Genomic DNA, 10,029 nt, shown 5'->3' with positions numbered 1-10,029 from the left:
GATGACTGCTTGCTGGGGAATTTTACTTAACAATTACCTGAACAAGTGAAATTAGATCTACTGTCCTAGAGCCCAGAGTCCTAGCTCTGCTGCTCTTTTGGTCCATCTTGTGGTCACTACAAACCAAGCGTGCTGTAAAGAATTACTCTGTGTCTGAGATGTTTCTACAAAAACAAGCTTGAGAAAAAGCTTCCCGATGTGATTTCTCATGAGCTGAGTATTTTAAATATTAATCTGCTTACATGACAATCTAACATCATAGCTGATGAGTTTACACCACTGATGCAAATTTTCTGTGGAAAACTTGCTTTTGGCTTTTGCAGGGAATCACTTTGCCTTTGGATACATGTATCATCGACACTAAATCCTCAGAGCAGAATCCAGGGTATTTTTACAGTGTTGATAATAAAGGATGCTTTTATTTCTATCTTACTAGTAGCATAACCAATTGGATAACTAATTTAGTCGGCCAATTTAATGTGATTAATCTGATTAAAACCCTACAAATCCAGTTCCATTGCCCCTTTCATGGGAATCCACATTTCAAAGCATTTTATAGTATGTGTAGGCGTTTTAGGAGAGAGACAAACAAGCAAGAGCAAATAATAACTCATCAGTCAGTTTGAAGGCATGGGGATAATACTCCTGAGTACTGACTGGGATATAGAAGTGTAGGCTGTCTTTCCTGCAAAATAAGTAACTAGGGAGAACATAGGAATAGAAATTATTTGGAGAACTGAGCAGCTAAGTGCAGAAAGTTAGGATTGGTGCCAATATACTGAAAATTTTGGAAAGTGTCTTCTTGAAAATTACATTAGGGACACAGTGCGAAGGGCGAAGTTTAAACATCTCACAGGGACTTATATGTAATGATCACTGACAGAGAAGGCAGAGATTTGGTGTGTTCTTAATTTATTGCGCTTGACATTATATAGGCCAGAGGGGCTATTGAGGGCTGAGGGATCCTAAATCCATGGGCTGTTGGCCAGGTGATGTTTACTTCTGGGGCTTTAATTTCTGGAATCATTGCGGTGCCTTAAACATGTGAACTAAAAGTCCTCATGATTTTTTTTCCTTTTCAAAACAAGAAAACAACTGCTTGTTACTGGTAAGTTTTCACTGCTTTGCAAATTAGACAATTTCCATCCCATAGTGGAATGGAAATCCAGTGTGTTTTCAGGAGTGAAACGAGCATTTCAAATTGTGCCAATGCTTTTATTCCTCTTCTTACAAATACGGCTGCTTTTCTGTTTCTTTTCCTTAATGTTTCCACTGAGTAGAAAAACTTGTTTTCCACTGAAATCCACTTTTTTTCAGCCAGAAAGGTTCTCCGTACAGATGGCAAAGCTATGTGAAGCCTAGTTTCAAGCTAAAATGTAACATTTTCCCAACTGGCTTAGCTTATTACAGAGCCAATCAAAGGGGTTGGTGTTGGAGGTGTATGAAATGTAGAGGTCCAGAAGGCTGGGCTTTTCTGAAGATAATGTTGATAAAAGGGGTGTTTGTGGACATGAATGGAAACTAATGTCAGTGAAGCAGCCTGGCTACACAGCAGTAAGTTATAGGATGCCTGTAGCTCTACTGTACCTACAAAGCTGGTCTGTGGCAAGGAGGGGATGATAGTAAGAAAATGAGTTTGGGCAGAAGACCAGCTGTTTGGCAGTTTTGGTGTATGGCAGAGATGACTAAGTCATGCCATTGTCCATGACATGAACAATGATGGAGATGATGGTTTCTATCATAGTTTGGTTGATGGTTGGACTAGATGATCTTAAAGGTCCCTTCCAACCTAGACAATTCTATGATTCTGTGATGGGGAGGTTTTTCTTCTTTGTGGTAATGGTGGTGAGTCTCACTATCCTTCAGTATGATAAAATGGCTCTGCCTGGTCACTTCTAGATAGAGATAAAGGTGGTCAGGTAAGTGATGCTCCAGTATAAAGTAGGAGACAGTACCATGCCATGCAGGAACAGAAGCTTTGAAGCAATACAGCAAATGGCTTCAGTTAGGGTTCCTGATTATATGGCGTAAACGTAGTCAAGTACGGCTTTAGTGGAATGAACCTTTTCCATATATTGCCTGTTATTTGCCTTACCCAACTGCATAAAGCTTGATTGAATAGTTGCAGAATTAGTGGGTTTGCATCAGTAGACACTGAACGCTTAGAGACAAACATTCTGGCTAGTCACAGGACTTTCCAGATGGATCTGTTGTATCTGGGTAGATGTTCAGTTTTTCATTTATTTATAGCAGGAATAGCTTTTGTATCTGTTAGAGTACAACAATAAATTTACTGAACTACCAAATAATATATTTTCCTGCTTGCTTTCGGCTGATTACAACATCTCTAGGTGTCTCAGGATAATACGAACATCTGTTCCCTGGAGATTGACTCTTCACAGACAATAATCATAAAGCTAATGAATGGAGTAGAGAATGGTGTTTAGGAAACTACTAGGGACAGCTCTGCCTCTCTTTGCTAACTCTCACCCTACTATTTCATTCACTGAATTTCACTGAATTTCACTGAATTTCTAGAGTTGGAAGGGACCATAGAGATCATCTAGTCCAACTCCCCTGCTGAAGCAGGATTGCCCAGAGCTAGAGCATGTTACTCAGGACTGCATCCAGGCGGGTTTTGAAAATCTCCAAAGAAGGGGACTCCACAACCTCCCTGGGCAGCCTGTTCCAGGGTTCCGTCACCCTCACCGTGAAGAAGTTTCTCCTCATATTTGAGTGGAACCTCTTATGTTCCAACTTGTGCCCGTTGCCCCTCGTCCTCTCACTGGGAACCACTGAAAAGAGTCTGGCTCCCTCCTCCTTCAACCCTCCCTTGAGATACTTGTAGGCGTTGATAAGGTCTCCCCTCAGCCTTCTCTTCTCCAGACTAAAGAGTCCCAGCTCTCTCAGTCTCTCCTCATAAGGGAGATGCTCCAATCCTTGAATCATCTTTGTTGCCCTTCGCTGGACTCTTTCTAGTAGTTCCCTGTCCCTCTTGAACTGGGGAGCCCAGAACTGGACACAGTACTCCAGTTGTGGCCTCACCAGTGCAGAGTAGAGGGGGAGAATGACTTCCCTTGACCTGCTGGCTACACTCTTCCCTATACAACCCAAGATACCATTGGCCTTCCTGGCCGCAAGAGCACACTGTTTACTCATTGTCATTTTACTGTCCACCAGGACCCCTAGATCTTTCTCTTCAGTAGTTGCCTCTAGCGGGTCCACCCCTAACCTGTACTGGTACCTGACATTTTTCTTCCCCAGGTGCAGGACCCTACACTTTTCCCTGTTGAACCTCATGAGGTTCTTCTTTGCCCAGCCCTCCAGCCTGTCCAAGTCTCGCTGGATGGCAGCACAGCCCTCCGGGGTGTCAGCCACTCCTCCCAGTTTGGTATCATCAGCAAACTTGCTGAGGATACACTCTGTCCCCTCGTCCAGGTCACTGATGAATATATTAAACAGCACGGGTCCAAGTATTGACCCCTGGGGGACTCCACTGGTTACAGGCTTCCAACTTGAACCTGCTCCATTAATAATTACCCTTTGGGTCCTGTCACACAGCCAGTTCTCAATCCACCTCACTGTCCCCTCATCCAGCCCATACTGCCTCAGTTTCCCAATGAGGATGTTATGGGAGACAGTGTCAAAAGCCTTGCTGAAGTCAAGGTAGATGACATCTGCTGCCCTCCCCTCATCCAACCAACCGGTTATGGCATCATAGAAGGCTTTCCTTTCACCAGATTGCCTTTCTGAAACTCCCTACAGCAAGCTTGCCATATGCAATAGTTCATTTTCTTCAGAGCGGGATAGAAAATCAGATAGTGACTCTGGGACTCAAATAGCTTGCTCTAACAATTTGTGGTAGCAGGTCATCAGAAACGGATAGTCCTGCCTCCTGTCCCACCCCCTCTGAACCCCAGAGCACATGACCAGCAGCAGGGCTCGCTCCAGCACTCGCTAGTGTTCTCAGGGGGAGATTGTCTCCCATGATTTCTCATAATTTAAGACAAGTGAAATAGATTACTTTCCTGGTACGTTTTTCAGTTTGCAATTTTTAATGATAGAAGTGAATCTGACACCTAATTTGCTCTCGTTAAAACAGGCTTAGGAATATGTGTTGTAAATAAATCTTGGGATGCATATAAATTAACTCTGTCCAAGGTAAAATAACTTCCCCACTGTGGGTCAGAATGAAAATAATGCTATGGGGGGATTATTCTGCTTCTGTGTGCTGGGGGATTCTTGTATATTTTTTTATGTAGCACTTGATGCTGGTCCTTGCTGGAGACAGGACTTTAAAGGGACCTCAAGTCTCAGGCAGCATGACAGCCCTGTTGTTCTAAGGCAGCCAGGTGAATGTTAACTCCTGGGTCTCTCATGGATTACAGACGTGATAAAACAGGCAAACAAATGTCTGTGTGTCTAGCAGTGAAATAGCTTCAGACGAGCGAGAGCTCCATAGCTTCTGTAAGGAATGTGGATACAGTTAATTCAGCATATGCAATCTTACTGAGAATGTACCCAGGAGCAGGAAGGGAGAATAACTGCCTTTTGGCTGTAGCAAAATCAAATTCAGTACACTTAGTAAAGTATTGTATGTCACCTGCTGTAACAGTAGCTGCTGCAGTTCTGTGACATGGATAATACTCTTTTGACATGACTCATCCCAGGGGGTAGCTTAGTCACTGCCTAGCACTTGTTTTTCATTATATACTCTCTCCTGTATCACCATCCTGATGTTTGGGAAAAGCTTTTCTGTGACGGGGAGTCTGTTAGGTGGAAGATAAGTGTTCTGCGTGGGAACAGTGTTTTTATTTCTCCCTTTTTTTGTATTTACAGGAACAATTCCAGTTCTTTAATCCTGTTCTTAGGCAGTTTTTAGCTGTATTCCTTCTTCAAATTCTGTATGCAAAGATTGCTTGTCATAAATATACTTATTTTCTACATCACCAATGTAGGTTCGGCAGTAGGTGTCAGTTCAATATTGGATGAACTGTTTAAATCTCTCTCCAAACCTTTTCCTTCTCCATTTCATGGCAAGTCAAAGTCTAGCAACTGAAAGGAAATCACTATGGTTACAGCACCTGGTTCTAGCAATGAGTCCAAGATTTAAGTCTTACTGCTTGTACCAAAATATATACATTTGAGACACCCCCAGACATTTGGGATCGTGTTTGCAAGTGTTAAAACAGACATTGACAGTTTTAGATAATTCCATTGCAACGCTTCGCTTGCAAGACAGTGGTCTGCTATTATAAATGGATTGCTTACATAAGAAGTGAAAGAATACGCACTAGCTTTCAACACAGCTCGAAGCAGGGTTGAGTTTTTGAAGTCGGAAAGCTAAGATTTAATCACCACCTGGTTAGCAGTCTGTGTCAACACTGTCAGCCAAAAAAAAAAGAAAGATTGAAACTTGGTTCCATCCCAGCTGCAAATATTACCAACTGTGGGCCATTTTTAGTCATTATGAGAGTAATGAAGATTATGAAGCACCAGAGTTTCAGAAACCTACAGCAGGTGATTTTGTGGCCCAGGTGGTTGGTATTTCCTGTGTTGAGGTCTCTCACCCCAATTAGTTACTAGTTCCCATCCTATTGCTTACAGAAGGAGGAAAATCACTGACCACTCTCTCTAGTAGACAGGTATCCATCCATAAGCCAAATTCCAAAAGCCAAATTAACAGCCCAAGACCAGGATCACATAGGGAGATTTGCATAACATCAAGTGTGCAAATTCACTTCAGGGTGGCTTGTGTGTGCAAAATCAGATTTGGGTTAAAGTTTCTCATGGAACTGAAAGTGGAACACAGATCTGTGCTTGGTCTTCAGTTGTTTTAATCTGCTGAACCTCTGCAGGGCTGGAAACTATGTTGATTTGTATACTGGTGCTGATTCCAAGCACCTCAGAAGCTGCTAGAGGAATCTGGGTGCCTGAGTGCTGTCAGATCGGTCCTGGGGCTCCCATTAGGCCAAGCCTAATGCGAAAATCTGAACAAATAATGCTTTTACACTGGCAAGTGTCTCTTCTGGCTGTGGCTCAGGCATGGGAGTTAATCTGGATGGGGAATGTCTAATCTGGACCATTCTGTTCTTCAGGTCAGTAAACAATTGTACAAGGTTGTCTTTATACTTAACAGAGGGGAAAGGAAGGCTTAGAGTTACCCAAGAACTGAGTTTCAAACATGAGTTCAGTAGTGTAGATCAAATGACTCTATATCGTAAAATGTGACAATGTGGGGTTTTTAATAGCATTCTCACAATGGCACTAATTGTTAATCCTGACAGGCTCGTTATCCTATAATATCTATTATCTAGATTTTTTTTTTCTTAATGAAGTGGAGAGCTAATTAGAATTTTTAAGCAAAACCCATATATAATGTTTTTCTACATTAGTTGTCAATAGCACACCCCATTTTTCCACTTGATTTTTCTTTTTTACTTTATGACATTAATTTTTTGAGTCTTTGAAATATTATATCATGTTTTACTGTAAGTAATTGTTTCCATTTAGTGACTCATCATAATTGTGGTGTTTTGACCTGAATCTATTAAGTTTAATATTGGATCTAGAATTTTCTCCAGACAGCCAGTCCTTGAACTTTATAACTGTCAACTGTATCTCAAGCAGCTAGTATGTATTTACCATGGGCTTTTTTATTTATTTTGGTCTAAGAATTAGAAGGCAGCTGCTGCTGCTCTCACTTGACTTTTTAGTTTGAGGATGTTTGAAAGGATGCATTATTTCAGATTAAGCTTCATTTGTGTCTGAGGCCTGAGATGAGTAATTGCTAGCTCTTTTTGCCCTGGAGTTTTTTTTGTTTTGTTTTGCTCAGAGGAAGCTTAAGAATGATGTTAATTTTTATTTATTTTTTTTTAAGAGCAGAAAAGACAAAAGTAGAAACAGCCGGTGATGGAATAAAATGCAGTATTTTCTCAGCAACTGTAGATAATGTTACTTCTTGTTTATTCTCTGATAACTGGTTTCTTAGACAAAAGCTTCCCCAGCTTCAATGCTATCCTGGTAATGCCAAGGATGCCTACAAACTCTAGTGAGGCTGGGTTGCTGTGTGCTACTCCCTGCAGGCAGGAGAAGACAATTTAGGAGAAGGCAATTTCAGTTGAAGTTGAATGGCAAAGATCTGCATGTGGGGAGATATTCTTTGGTAAGGTGTCAACAGTAGGGTTGTGTGTAGCTGTTTGGAATTGTCATGAGATCTGCGTTAGGGTTTTCTGGGGAATATAATGGCTGAAAAATAAAATAAAGGCAGGATGGTGAATGTGGAGAGGAGATGGAGGGCGTGTGAAGTATTGGGGCAGGAAAAAGCAGTCAGTGAGAGATCAGGCAAAGGCTGGCTCTTCAGAGATCAGGAAAGTGTTCAGGAGTGAGCAGAAAGTTTGCAACATCAGTTTTCTGAATAATATTTCAAGTGAAGACAGGGAAATGCATTTCATTCCACAAAGCTTTCACTTCTAAGGAACAGGGGAAGGATCAAAAAACAGCACAACATAAATAGTTTAAGCAGCAATTTACTGGGGAAACCTGGGAAAGGAAAGAGGCAAACTTAAACACTTGTGCATCAGGGAATAGTAGCATCGGAAGGAAGAATGAGGTGTTTAGGTTTTGGTGTGTTGTGTTCTGTTAGTTTGGTGGGGTTTTCAGGTCAGCAGACAAATGGAAAAATAAAATAAAAATAATTTTGGATCACTTAAACTAAGAAATTCAATTTTCTTGCCAAAATTAAAATTCCTTCAAAAAAATCCCAATAAATGTTGCTCAAAAACATTTTAAACAACTATATAATAAATAATTAAGTATAGATGAACATACATTGATTTTTAAGATTATATTTTAATAGTATCAGGCAGTTGACACAGTACTTTTATGCTAGAGAGCTTGAAAGTTTTCAGAAAAGGTAAGAAGAATTAATGAACAGCTTTTTAAAATATTTCTGTTCTGAGAGACCTTCCCAAAGTTCCATTTAAATGACTCAAAGGGTGTGGGTGTTCAGTCTCTTTCTAAGCTATACCTACAAGTTTATATATGAATTATGGAGTCACGTAGGCTGGAGGAAACCTCCAGAAAACCTGCAACCTCCAGCTTCCCAGCATGTCTGACAAGATCAGGCTTTCTAAGGTCTTGTCCAGTTGAGTTTTGAATATCTCCGAGGATGGAAACTCCACAGCCTCCCTGGGCAACTTGTTCTGGTATTTCACTACCCTCATGGGGAAAACTATCCCTATGTTCAGTCAGAATTTCTCATGTTTTAAGTTGTGCCCCTTGTCTCTCATCCTACCTCTAAGATATGTGTAAGTTAAATACAAAGAATCTCAAACTTGTGTACTGAAATGAAAATTTATTTAGAGATGATTGTTAAAGATACTGCATGATGATGTTGACTTTTAAATTCTTATATATTCATGCATGATGTTTTAACATTCTTTTTTGAACAGGAAATTTCTCAGCATTAAAATCACATTACTGTACAATTATATGTGACTATGTAAGACAACCTATGGTTAAAAGCTTCAAGTGTCTTGTAATTATCTCTAAAATATCTTCTGTTCCACTGAGTTTATATTTGAAATTTTGGCTGCAATGCTTAGTTTTAAATATGTAGAAGAGAAAATCAAGTAGATCAAACCCCTTTTTGCAATTTCCTAAATCTTCACTTACAGGTGAATGGAACATTCTCACTGACATGGGTTGGGTCAGTGATTTTAAACTCTCAGCTTGTGGGTAACATCTATCTCTTGTTTATGTGAAGGTAACCCAGAAAATTATCTTCATTCACCAAAGGTATTTTTCTGTAATAGCATGTGTCTAGTTGGTTTTTTTTTGATATTTCTCTTTCCTAATTAAAATCTGCCAGGAAATAATACCAGAGATTAATATTTTTAACCATGAAATTTTGTCATATCTCAGCAGAAGAATGACAGAAACAGAGCTCACAAAGAATTAATCTAGAACATTTTACTGTGATTAAGTTCTTATTAGTAAAGAAGAAGAAAATAATAGTGAAAGGTTTGAGTCACTCTGAGTAACAGCTATTGAAAGTCAGGTGTGTTTTAATTTGTTTTGGATTCTTGTCATATTCTCAAGTGTGACAAAAACTGAGGAAAAAGGAAAGAAAAACATCCTTTGTTACATACTCCTAGGAAAAAAATGCTGGGAATCAAGTTTTGTAGCTGCTTAGAGATGTACAGGTGATTTCAGAGTGTATTCAGCATTTTCTCTAGCTGGTGTTTGCAGATAATATTTCTTTGTGGCCAATGTATTTTGATTTTTAAGTATCTACCACAGAAATAAGAGTGTAGCTCAAGTAATAAGTCTGTAGGAATGCTTTGCTGTATATCTGGCATAAGAATTGGCTTCCAGCTCATCTTTTCATAATCATCTACAAGCTTAGGGGAAGATCTGACATTTGATTTTAGAATACTAGCTCATTTCCCTTTCTTTTCTCTGTCTAAGGTAGACCATATTTCTTTAATAAAGAAGACACATTTCCCTAATAGAAGGCACTCTGATATTATGATAAAGGAGCGTAACAGAAACCGCAAGGACTAAGGCAGTGCTTGCATTACTTTCTCATCTGTTTGCAAATATTCTTTAATATCAATTTTTACTTCAATGTGCCTGTTTTGTGTGGCTGTGACTGATAAGATACCTCCTATTCAAGCTGAGGTGTTCTTGGCTCTCTTCATCTCCTGAGTGAATGCTGTAAAGCTGCTGAAGGAATTGGGCTAAAACTGGAGCTTGTACAAATTCTGAAGGCAGTGCAACCTGCCTCTTGAATTTGTCTACCAACGCTGCTTTGGTTAGTTCAGCAGGCAGTCTGGCTTTTGCACAGCCTTACAAAGCTTCTGCAACTGGATTGCAAAGTCTACAGGACAGTTTTCTGGTTAAGGCAGTAAAAAGTTTATATGGGGCCAAAGAGAGAAAAATCAAATTAAAATGGAACTAAAATTGCCACCAGTGGAAATGCTGGGAAGGAGGAAGATGGTATTGCAGAAAAAAGGGAAGATTTTA

This window comes from Calidris pugnax, unplaced genomic scaffold, assembly GCF_001431845.1.
Source record: "Calidris pugnax isolate Ruff unplaced genomic scaffold, ASM143184v1 scaffold806, whole genome shotgun sequence".
Classification (NCBI taxonomy): Eukaryota; Metazoa; Chordata; class Aves; order Charadriiformes; family Scolopacidae; genus Calidris; species Calidris pugnax.
The sequence above is the reverse complement of the archived record's forward strand: the minus strand, read 5'-3'. Positions refer to the sequence as shown.